General features: G+C 34.8%; 2 non-coding genes across 2 annotated transcripts; both read left to right on the top strand.

Moving 5' to 3' along the window:
• The first annotated feature begins 1,951 nt into the window (after positions 1-1,951).
• On the top strand, positions 1,952-2,164 carry LOC113383945. The gene has a single exon (XR_003367897.1). It is a non-coding gene; the product is annotated as a small nucleolar RNA U3 (small nucleolar RNA).
• Positions 2,165-10,166: 8,002 nt separating this feature from the next.
• On the top strand, positions 10,167-10,379 carry LOC113383826. The gene has a single exon (XR_003367792.1). It is a non-coding gene; the product is annotated as a small nucleolar RNA U3 (small nucleolar RNA).
• Positions 10,380-13,581: the final 3,202 nt, after the last annotated feature.

Raw genomic sequence — 13,581 nt, 5'->3', positions numbered from 1 at the left:
ATTTGTCAAATCCCATTCAATTTTTTGAAATGAAAATTTAGGAATAAAATAAAATTAAAAATTATCAATAAAATAATTTTACTAAAATATTCACAAATAAATGACGAGTTGTAAAATTTTTCGGTCGACCACATGATCGACTCAATACCTCGTAATTTTAACAGTGCTGTCCAAAGTAAAAACGCAAAACTTGAGAATCAAATTTAATTTAATTATTTTCTTTTGATGAGAAAAATAATTGATTTTTGGATTAATTTTATATAAAAATATTGCAGTAAACTTTGTAAAAAGCAAAGCATTTATCATAAAATATTTTCACCAAATAATAATACTTCTGCTTTCTAAATTTTTCTTCTGCTATTTCCATTCGAGAATTAATATTATATCGGGTAGTTCGATTAGCATATTATTACTTTTACACAATTATATATATATATATTATATATATAATATATATCATGGCCTTATAGATCTTATTGAAATATTACTGCCATAGGACAAGTAGTTTAATTTTAAAAAATTCATCAAAATTTGAAAAAAATGAGTAGTTTTTTGACGTTTGCTAAAATTAAAATTAGACGATTTACTTGGTATAACGATAGAGTATTTGGTTCTAATGAACATACTGTTAAGAATTTGTAAAAATATTATGATCGTTAACGATTTTCCCAATGTGTAACAAAAACTATTTTTTGTAAGGGTCGTCTGTTACGCTAGACTAGAGTGTCGCCGGACTATGCATGTCGTTCACATTTCAAGTACTAAATGCGTTAGTGACATAAGATATTTTTAATTTTGAATAATTTATTTGTCTGGACTGTCTATATCCCAGTCGATAATTTTATTATGGGTCTGCAAAATGCCTTGAGATTATTTCAAAGAATCATCATTCTCAGATATATGAAGTCCAAGAAATCATCCCCCGTAGATGTACAAATTAATGTAAACCGCCTCTTACGAGCGGGAATAATATTGTTAATCTTAATTTTTAATAATTTTATTTAGTATAAGTTCAGAGCTCAGTATAGAAACCACCAACTATCTGATACCATTATATTCACCATATTTTCTTATAATAAACTTATATTAATATCAAACGTCGCCTTTTACTTAAATAATCACTGATCACACCAGTAGTTTCAATTATAGAACAAATATTTAAAACTGTAGTGGTTCGGAGAAGCAAATCGACAACACCAGTTAGACGTCGTAAGTAATTTTAAGCTTCGCGCCTTAAGACACTTAACCATTAAAGTCCTACGGAAGCTAGTTTAAATATGAAAATTATTGATTTGTGAAAATTTTGTTGAAAATATGTTTAGATGTTCGTTCATTCAAAATATGTATTAAATCTACTATTTATAAATATGTTAGCATATATTATTATTATTAATTTTTTTATTAAATATTAATTATTTAATATTTTTATTTTTCGATTAATTTGACATATTCGGGAAATTAATGTAACTTGCCTCAAGGCAAATACCAATACCAACTAGTTGTTTTATTTTTAACTCCCATTGGGTAAGTTAGAGTCATCGCAAAAAAAATCGAATAAAAATCGACACAGATATATTTTTTCTAAATATTGTCTCATTTGATTTAGAATGACTTGAAATGTCGAGATAACATAAAATCAGTAAATCGGATTTTTTCGCGAAAACTAACTTCTTCTTCGGGAAGTTAAAAATCGTATTTTATGTGTTATGTCATGTTTAGTTTCTGGAAAAATATGATCACTACTAAATTAGAAAAAATAATATACATATTATGAAGTTGTGTATCATGTACTCATTTACGCCCAACGCTGTTTCTTTTTTTAAGCAGAACTTGAAAATGGAATGTTAGAAGTTAGATGTCACCGCATCGTATACCTGGGTCACGTTAACCTGTAATCGCCGCACAAACCTGAAAGGATTTTGCTTGTTTCGGTCGAAAACGTCGTTTGGGCAAGATCATACTTCACAGGATCATTTCTGTAGTAGATCTTCACAATCTCTTCACTCAAACGTGGAGTTGATGCGACCTCGACGATGAGTCGTAGCATCGCACCCTGAGCGTGAGAAAGGTGATCGAACTTCATTTGGAGTTCGATCATCATCGATGATCGTTCGCCAAAATCCCTGGTGGATTCTGGTCATGGGTGTGATGCTTTCTGAGAGGTCTCTTTAAAATTTATTATCTTGTGCGTTCCAAAAACAACACCAACGAATTGGCGTTCCTTATAACTAGAATAATTCATGTTCACAAGAATGATAGAAGACGTTCGGGAACAGTAAAAGTTTCAGCAAGATACAAAAATGAACAGTCATTAACTTCCGTAGGACAAAAAAAAATGCAAATGAAAATTTTGATATATCTATACGTTTCAAAGTTCCTGAACATTGAAATAATAATTGCTTCCGGAAAACTGACGACAAAATACTGCAAAGATCTATCAGGTAATTTTTGCGATCAATTGATAGCTCTAAAAGCATGCTTAAAATCAGTTATTGCATCCAGTTTTCCGGATGTAATAACAGCTTGCATTTTATTCTTGACCCTTCCAGTTACAACCGCAACTGCTGAAAGGAGTTTTTCAAATTTAAAATTAATCAAAAATTACCTCAGAACATCAATAAAACAGGAACTTCTATCAGACATGTCTCTATTGTCCATAGAGGCAGAAACATCAGAAAAAACAAAAACATCATCAGCTATAAATGATTTAATAAATCAGTTTGCTGATAAAAAGGCAAGGAGAGTGAATATTTAATTTTAGTTAGTTGTAAAATATTAAGAATAATATTCGATGTATATTTGAAAATTTGATAAATAAATGCTCTTTTGATTTTATTAAATGCATTTATTAATTTTTTTCTTTGAATTATGAAAAATCTTTAGGGGGGGGGCAAACCAATTTTGATATGGGGCCCCGCCAAGGCACGTTACGCCCCTGGTGGTGGACCACTTTTTTGGCCAAAGGTATTATTCAGAATATTTCATTTCTTACATAATATAAAACGAATACAAAATACATTTTTTTTATTTCAATTTAAAGCATAAATTTTTGTCATTAAGTAAAGCAAAGGATACAAGATTTTTAATCAAATGTTGAATTATGTTGATCATTAACTTGTTGATGTAAGCTTCGGCTATCTTGTATTCTTAAAAAATTATTTTAAAAGTTATTTTTGGCAGTTGTAAAAATTTGATATTCAATGATGATGACGTGAAATTTTACTTCAAAACGTTCTAACAATAAAAATGATTTGAAAATCTGTAAAATCTTTTTTACTTGATGTTATGCATTTCAATAATTTATTCATTTCAACATTTAAATTTTAAATATTTAATCTTTCATATCAAGTATTCTTAACAAAAGAATAGTTTTATATATAGTACTTCCTTTTATTACAGGTAATATTTGGAAATTTTGGTCAAAGAACAATCTACTATTTAATTGGAGTGGTATCTTATGGATACAGATGTGCAGAACCTGGATTTCCTGGCGTATACATAAGAGTTAGCGCTTATTTGCCATGGATAACAGAAAAACTAAAACAATAAAATCAAAATTAAACTAGTCAGCATGTCTCTTTATCAATACGAATCGAATGTTTTTTGAATTATTCAAGTCGGTTGATTGGTGTTCCAAATCGTCGACAAAAATTTGTATCCGCACACACACACATATATCCATTTTTTCTAAGGTATGCCAAATTATTCAGAAACCTTTGAAACTTTGATATCTTTTATACGAAACGTAAATATCAACTTTTAGAAGGAGCTACAAGTCAAACTTTGCAAGAGGTGAGATTACCTGTAGTGACAACCGAAATGTGCCAAAATGCGTATCCCAATCAGGTTAGTTGTATAATTTAATACTCTTTCAAAATCAATTGCCAACTAGTTGGTTTAGTATTTAGCCTTGAGGCAAGTTACATGAACTTCCCGATATGTGTAAATAATTTACTTAATCAACAAAAAAAAAAAATTTATTAGTGATTATAAGTATTCCGAGTGGATTTATTACCCATAATTAAAAACGAACGAACACATTAACTCGGATTATTTTATAAAAGCAATTTTTCAAAAATCAACAATTTTTATATTCGAAACAGTTTCGGTAGGACGTTAATGTTTTAGTATGTTCATTAAGACTAAGCACTGTATCGCTATACCAAGTAAATTGTCTAATTTTAATTTTACCAAACGTCAAAAAACTACTCATTTTCTCAAATTTTGATGATTTTTTTAAATTAAACTACTTGTCGTAAGGCCGTAATATTTCAGTAAGTTCTATAAGACCATGATACACATCGCCAAAAAAAGTTCCATAAAAACCGGCTTCAATTTTTTTTTCAACAGTTAATTACAAGAAAACTGCTTGGTAGATTTTCACCTAAAACCAATCAGTATCATTCGCAAATAATATCTTTCGAACAGTTTTTTATTTTTTAAAATCGATTTGGTAGTATGAGCTTAAATGTGGACGAAAAGTTTAACACTTCTTTTTAAATTACAAAGAAACGGCTCGGCCAATCGCTGCAAAATCTGAGAAAAGATAATCCACATTAAAATACATTGATTGGCTTTTAAATTTATGCAATCGGTTCAAGCGTTTTTGAACAAACGTCGATGAAAGTTCTAATTTTGACAAACGTCAAGAAAACGACGCTAATTTTTGCAAACTTTGACGAATTTTTAAAATAAACTACTTATCACAGGACCGTAATATTTTAGTATGATCTATAAGACTATGGTATCTACCGCAAAAAAAAAAAATATGAAAATCGTCGAAAAAAATTTTTTTAACGCTCTATTACAAGAAAACGGCCCGGCCGATCTTCACCAAAAACTAATCAGGTCGATTCCCAACCAATATGTTTCGAACAGTTTTTGAATTTTCAAAATCGATTCAGAATTGCAGCCTAAAACGTGGACGAAAAACTTTTCTGCAATTTACAAAGAAATGGCTTGGCCGATCATCGTACAAAAGTTAGAAACGCTAGTCCTCATCAAGATACATCGAATGGCTTTTAAATTTTAGAAATCGATTCAGCCGTTTTTGAGAAAACGTCGATTTACGGCAAAAAATCTGTTCACACACACACACTCATACTTTTTCCAAATTTGGTCTCATTCGATTCAGAATGGCTTGAAACGTCGAGAAAACATAAAATTAGCAATTCGGATTTTATGATGAAACATAAAACTTCTCCTTCGGGTACAAGTATAAATGATATGGATATGGAGTACTGTATTAGAAAATAATATATTATGAAGTTCTATCATAAACTCATTATAGAACTCATTCCTCTAACCGTAAGAGTCGAACGCATTTTGCTAAACTATACGTTCAACACTCCTTCTATAAACAACAAGAGTTGAAAATGAAACGGTAGATGTCTCCGCTTCGTATACCTGGGTCACGTTAACCTGGAATCGCCGCACAAACCTGAAAGGAATTTGCTAGTTTCGGTCGAAACGTTGTTTGGGCAAGAGATCATCCAAACATAAAGATCGAAAGACTCGATACTGATCATTGAGATCGCAGCAGGTATCGGTCGATTCTGAAGTATCGGTCTTGTATTGCGTCTTTTGTAAACAAAGCGCAATTTTGTCAGGGGCTTGCTCCGCTTCCGACGCTAAATTATAAGGTGAACGTGCCTTTTGCTACTTTCATTCCAAATTCTGGGTCGGAATTGGTAATGGATTGAAAGTCAGCACATTTTGAAAGTGTTATTCAAAATTTTCTAAAACCAGTACAGTATTTTATATTTTAATAAATTCAGTGGACATCGTAAGAAAATCGCCAGAATTCCCGGGCGGGAGCCTCGGAAATGTCGCAAGACATGATGGACGTCTTGACGAGCACCGTCCTAAAAAACAAGTACCAGGCATTATCGGACCGGAGTGAAATGGACACGGATCGAGAGATAGACGAGTACCGGACAGTCAAACGCAAGAAGCGGTTGAGGCAAAACAACGCAGACAATGTGATAGGAAACCAGACTGTTAACACTCTGAAGCCATCTGCATCGAAAACGGGGAATTTAGCACCCAAGAACACCACCGTAACAGATCCAAAGATTCCACCTATCATCGTCAAAGGCCAGCTGGATTTAAAAGTGATCAAATATATCAAAGATACGACGAAAATAATATTCAGGACCCAATATTTAAAGCCACAATTGCACAAAATATATGCCGATACGATTGCAGAACATGAAAAACTGAAAACCATACTAAGGGATTGTGATTTCCAATTTTACACCTATACTATGCAGCATGACATCCCTAAGAAAATCACTATAACTGGCCTAAATCCAGACATGACTGAAACGGTGGTTCTTGATGAGCTGAAAGCCAAGGGCATTAAGGTGAAGCAGGTGGTCCAAATTAAGAAGAAGGAATCGGACGGCAGTCAACGCAAACTCCCTATATATATTGTCCTTCTAGATAAGGAACAAGAGATGGCCAAACTGAAGGAAATAAACAATATAGAAGGACATATATTTAAATGGGAAAGCTACAGGCCACTAAACAAGACCATCCAGTGCCACAAGTGCCTAAACTTCGGCCACACCTCGTACACGTGCGACATGCGGTATAGATGCATAAAATGCACGAACGTGCACCCACCGGGAGTGTGCACGAAGCCACCAACCGAGGATCCGAAATGCGTGAACTGCCAAGAAAACCACCCGGCTAACTATTCTAAATGCCCAGCTCTAATCAACTATAGAGCAAAAAGAGACAAAGATGCGCTTAAGAGAAATCCAGCATACAAGCCAGCGCCAACACCTGCGCCGCTGACGAGGAGCTTCTCGTCAGCCTTACAACCCACCAGCGATGGCCGTAACAACAGATCTGCGTTTCCTGAACTCCCGGTACCATCATCACCACGAACACAGCCGGCCTCCCAGTATCCATCGCCGAAGATCCAGCCAACACCAGAACCGATCCGGCCAGCATCCTCACGAATCCGGCCTACCACCAGCCAGTCCGATCCAGACCTGAGTACACCGGAGGGACTATTTACTGTTATGGGCGAGATCAGGAAGTTATTCGCGGATCCCGAGGTAAGACAAATTTTCAGTGAGCTTTATAAACTGACAAAGACATTGAACACAAATATGACTTACAATGACAAATACACAACCATACTTAACTTTTTAACGGCATGCCCATAAATCACGCACGCGACATACACATAATGTACTTCAACTCCAACGGACTCAAAAACAACGTAAACGAACTGAAACAGACTATAACAAAATATGACTTGGACATTGTACTAATTAACGAGACACACCTGAAACCTACGGACAGACTTTACATCAACAACTACAAAGTATACAGGAACGACAGACCGACAAACTCACGCGGATGGGGAGGCACTGCAATATTGATCAAGTCTAATATCAGACACGAGCAAGTGCCAAACCTGACAGCGGGCGGTTCTGAAATAACAACTATTAATGTATACAAAAGGGGTCAAAAAGTGACTATAATATCGATTTACATCCCGGCAAGCGGACTGCAACTGACGGACCTACAAAACCTACTTGACTCAAACACACACGTCTTAATGGCAGGAGACTTCAACGCGCAACATACATCTTGGAACTGCAACTACAACAACGCGAACGGAATCCGACTCTACGAATATCTGACGGAACACAACACCACGGACGCACAACTACACTATCCTGACACACCGACCAGATACGCCACCGTACAGACACACCATCACAGCACGATCGACCTGGCCTTGACAAAAAATCTTCACATAACATCCGAACCCATAACTAGAACACTTTTCAACTCTGACCATAACCCTGTTTTTATGACTATCTCTGACAGACTCGACGTCGACAATACTCCAGAACGCAACATTTTAGATTATTCCAGAGCCAACTGGCCACTTCTTAGAGAAATTATTACAGACAATATACGACACACGATACCCATAGAGACCAATACAGACATAGAGGATGCTGTGACACATCTGACACGGACGATTACGGACACCATCCAACACACAATACCGCTGCGACACGCAAATACATCCACATTTGACACGCTACCCGAACAAATATTAGTAAAATTAAATTAAAGAACAATATAAAGAAACTGTGGCAACGTACTGGTGACAGACTACTAAAGGAACACGTGAACAGACTGACAAAAATTATTCATAATGAGATACGTGAGCACCGGAACGACACTTGGACTAAAAAACTAGAAACCATCAACACTGACCCGCACAAAGTTTGGCAAACAGCCAAAAGGCTGACGAGGAAAACAACACCTATCCCGCCACTCAAACTACCTGACAACAACTACGCCACGACACCAGCAGACAAAGCAGAAATTTTAGCAACACACTTTGAAAACATACACAGACAAAACGCCGACATGTCCAACGCAGACTTAAGACGAGACGTACGCAATTCTATTCAAAATTTTACTGAACAATTTAACGACAAAGACCTACGAATAGACCCTGCCACAGTTTCAGAAATAAAGTCGACAATCAGAAAACTACCGAACAGGAAAGCACCCGGACCGGACGGACTACAAAATATAATACTGAAACAACTACCAACGAACGCATACATACTAATCACACGACTGGTTAACCGTATAATGGCCAAAGGCCACTTTCCTGCTTCATGGAAAACATCGACCATATTTCCTATCCTGAAGCCGAGGAAACAGCCAGACTCTCCGCAAAATTACAGACCAATCAGCCTCCTCAATACAATGAGCAAAGTAACTGAAAAGGTACTGCTCAAACGCATCAACAGACACATCAGACGAAATAAGATTATACCAGACACACAGTACGGCTTTAAGGAACAGCACTCTACGTTACATCCACTGACACAACTAATAGAAAACACTGTACTCAACTTCAATAGACAAAACCATACCGGACTGGTGTTGCTCGATTTCGAGAAGGCTTTTGACACCATCTGGATGGACGGACTGATACACAAATTCATAACCCTTAACTTTCCACCATACATCACAAAATTACTCCATTCTTACCTCGCAGACCGTAATTTCACAGTTCAAGTAGACAACACACCCTCGACGATTAAACAAGTGACGGCGGGAGTGCCGCAGGGCTCGATCCTGGGACCGTCCTTGTTTAACGTCTACATCCACGACATGCCCACTGACGCCGACACAACACTGTTGACATTTGCTGACGACACTGCCATTTACAGATCATCACATTCACCAACGCTACTGACTACAAAAATACAGAGACATATAGACGCCCTGACTGATTACACGGAAAAATGGCAAATTAAAATTAATCCTTCTAAAACAGAAGCAATTTTCTTTACAAAAAGCCGTTGGTCCATTACACTTACTGACTTGACGAAACTAAAGGTAATGGGCCATGAAGCTGAGTGGTCCAAGGAAGTCAAATACCTTGGCGTAACCTTGGACTATAGACTCAGCTTCACAAAACATACGAATACAAAAATTGGACAGGCTTACGGGATGATGAATCTACTGAGACCTCTTTTGAACCACAACAGCCCGCTAAGCGTGAAGAACAAGCGGACACTTTACTTGACACTCATAAGACCATTACTGACATACGCCGCTCCGGCATGGAACGCGACAACCAAGACCAACAGACGGAGACTACAAATAGCACAGAATAAAGCACTAAGATTGGTACTAGACAAATCAAGGGACCCACTGACGAGACACTACTACCCAACGAAATATTTACATGAACAGACGGACATACCGACTATACTAGAATACATAAAGAAGCTCACTGAAAATTTTTACCGAAAGTGTAGGGATCACGATAATAGTACCATCCGCGCGTTAGGCCAGTACACATCAGAAATGATCTGGTACGGGAATTATGCCATGCCTAACTACCTGATCGAGCCCGCAGTGAATACATAAGCCATAAAACAATGAATGAAGGATTTTTTTTTTAGGAGATAAAACTTTTCTCCTTTTTTTGTCCTTGCGTAATAATGAATAAACTATTGTACAAATACAAATATAGACAATGTTGCAAAACCATAAACTTTTGGGTAAAATACTCTCCAGGGTAGACAAACCCACATATAATTCACTGTATTTTACACTGTATTTATTGAATAAATTTTTATTTCTGTCTGTCTGTCTGTTTGGGCAAGATCATACTTCACAGGATCATTTCTGTAGTAGATATTCACAATCTCTTCACTCAAACGTGGAGTTGATGCGACCTCGACGATGAGTCGTAGCATCGCACCCTGAGCGTGAGAAAAGGTGATCGAACTTCATTTGGAGTTTGATCATCATCGATGACCATTCGCCAAAATCCCTCGTGGATTCTGGTCATGGGTGTGATCTTTCTGAGAGGTCTCTTTAAACATTATATTTTATAACATTTCAGCGGGAATAACTTATAAGTAATTGCTTAAAAATCGTAAATAATTTTCATAAACTTTGTTGCATGTTTTTACGTTTTAAGGTTTTTGAGCATTTCAGCATTTCTTATGCATGTGTATGCGAGCATGTTCTGTGTGGATACGATTTTAATGGAGATAATGATCAGTTTTGGAAAAAACGAAGGATTTTTGTATATTTTCAAAGATATTATTATAATTAAACATCCCGTAGGGTAAGTTAAAGTAAAGGCCCAAAATGAAAATTTTTGCATATCTTCATGTTTAAGAAATTTCTGAACGTTTTGACATACTTAAGAAACAATGGATGTGTGTATGTGTGTCTGGAGACAATTTTTCGTCGATGACTTTGGGCGTACGGATTATCCGATATATGGTTAAAAAACATTCGATTAGATAGATTAGATACGAACTGAAAGAGCAAAAACATGTCAGTTTTTGAGAGTCGAGAGAGTTTGAAGCATCCGATTCGAATGTTTCAAAAAAAAAAATTGTTTGTGTTGATGGCAGTATGTATATTTTTTTGTTTTAAAATTTTTTTTTAACGTCAAAAATGCTTTGCATTTTAATTTTAATTCTAGCTAAAATCCTAAAGCTCTCTTATATATTTCAAATAAATAATTCGAACTTTGCAATTCAATTATATAATTTTGTAAGAAATATTGTTAATTAGTTAAATAATTGCTATTAGAAATATGAGATAAAATCTTTTATCCGCTTTTACTCTGCTTGATTAAGTTTTATTTATTAACTTCCAGTTGGGTAAGTTATTGTAATCAAAAATTGATATTAAAAATTTGACATTTTTTCACGTTTTGAAGGTTTCTGAACATTTGGTGTATCTCAGAAAAAAATGAGTGTCTTTGTGTATGGATACAATTTTCGTTTACGTTTTCAGGCGCACGGATCAACCGTTTTGAATGGTTCAAAAACATTCGATTTCTATTGATGGGGAGATGTGCTGATTATTTTTTGGCAGAGGCAGATCTAGCTGCTTTGGAGATACGGAATAAAGAGTGCAAAAACTAGAAATCGAGTTTTTGAGAGAACAAAGCATCCGATTTGAATGATCCATTATGTCATTATGTCATGCAAAAATTATGTCATTTTGTTTCAACAAAATTTTTTGTATATCGAAAATAATTCAGATTTTAATTTAAATTCTTATTAAAGTTCTGAAGCTCACTTATATACTTTAAATAAATAACTATAACTCTGCAATTCAGTTTATATAATTCTTATAAATATTAGAAAACGTTACAGTATTTATATTAATCTATTTGAAAACATTTAATATTCCTCGATCATTTCGTTACGGTACGGGAAGTTCCAGCAATTTGCCTTAAGGCACGATGCCATACACCATTAGTTATATATATAAATATATATATATATATATATATATGTAGCAAAGTACAGTCTTCTACCCTTGAATCCACTGTGAGTTCAGGCAGGCAAGTGAAGGGCCGAGTATTGCTGCGCTGTGGTTTTTATACCATAGGATAACGGTGCATGACAGGGACGCGCAAACCTGACGTGGTGCGCCAGGGCTGTGCAACCTTATCCATACATATATATATATATATAGTATATATAATCTTTTATATAAAAATGGAGCTCTCTTTCAAATGTCCGAATAAAACTCGAAAACGGCTGAATCGATTTGGCCAGTCTTAGTCTTGAAAAATCGTGCCAATCCAGAGAAAGTCCCCAAAGGTGAAAAAATATTTCAAATCCGCGTAGAAACTTTAAACATTTTTAATTTGAAAATTTTTGTAGAAGCGTAATTTAAATAAACAATGGACGGTGGCAATTTCGTGAAATGTAAAACGCTTTCGACAGATGATTCAATTACGTTTAATACGATGTTTTACGCGAATATTGTTTATATTTATGACTTATATATATAAAAATGGAGCTCTCTTTCTTTCAAATGTCCGAATGAAACTCGAAAACGGCTGAATCGATTTGGCCAGTCTTAGTCTTGAAAAATTCGTGCCAATCCAGAGAAAGTCCAAAGGTGAAAAATATTTCAAATCCGCGTAGAAACTTTACATTTTTAATTTGAAAATTTTTGTAGAAGCGTAATTTAAATAAAACAATGGACGGTGGCAATTTCGTGAAATGTCAACGCTTTCGACAGATGATGTTCAATTACGTTTAATATAGATGTGTTTTACGCGATATTATTTATTTATGATAAATTTGTAGCGAGTAGTTTGTTTGTAGTTTTACTTATATACAAAACGTTAGTAAACGGGCCGCAAGTGTTTACTAGAGACTCAAAATCAAACTTTTTGATATGTTAATATGAAAATGCAATTTTGGCATATTTTTCTCAAACACGGTGCTCTAAAAGATCTCATTTGTATAATTAATACTCATTGGTATTTATAAAAACGTTTTCTAGGTTATATTATTTTTATTTATGTTATCTAAATTCAGAACCTAAATTTGGTATCGATCAAATGGACATTTTGTCGAATACATTTTTCCAGTTATAATTTCCCAGAATTTATCGCAGAATAGATTAATATATGAAGACCCAGGATTAAAAAAATCCACCACCGATGTGCCAAAAATCAGTAAAGTTAAGCATTGTTTAACACAATATTTGAAATTAGAGGAAAAAAGATGTATAGCCAGCTACAAACTTGATTTGAAAACGATAATCTTTGAAATGGGGGAGATAAACGGTAATCTTTGAAAATCCATAATAAAAGTATTTTCTTCCGTTGGTAGTTTTAGCATTAGTTAAAAATGTAATTATTTTGGAAAATACCTTTAAAATTATAATAAGGCTTTAAACCTTTTGCCACCTGCCCGTTACAAGTTACTCCGCATATAGGATAAAAGGTCTAGATAACAATTTTTGGAAGATATCAAAAAAGCACATTTCTACAATGATGAAGTAGAAGTCAGATTACTGAACGTAGTCAGATAATTGTTTGTTTGATATGTGTTATTTGTTGTTTGTGATATAATTGTTATGGTTTTCACAATATAGTTTATATTTGCTCAAAGTCAATTGGACTTTTGTGTGTCGCCCTGCTCTACATAATACTTTTTATTAAATTTACTTTAATTCATCGAATTAACTTGGAACCTTTCAAAAAGCAGGTCCAAGAAGAAATACTTAATTCATTTTTATCTCTCC

This window comes from Ctenocephalides felis, unplaced genomic scaffold (assembly GCF_003426905.1).
Source record: "Ctenocephalides felis isolate EL2017-DRISC unplaced genomic scaffold, ASM342690v1 CF-g0.4_SCAFFOLD_03570, whole genome shotgun sequence".
NCBI lineage: Eukaryota > Metazoa > Arthropoda > Insecta > Siphonaptera > Pulicidae > Ctenocephalides > Ctenocephalides felis.
The sequence above is the reverse complement of the archived record's forward strand: the minus strand, read 5'-3'. Positions and strand labels throughout refer to the sequence as shown.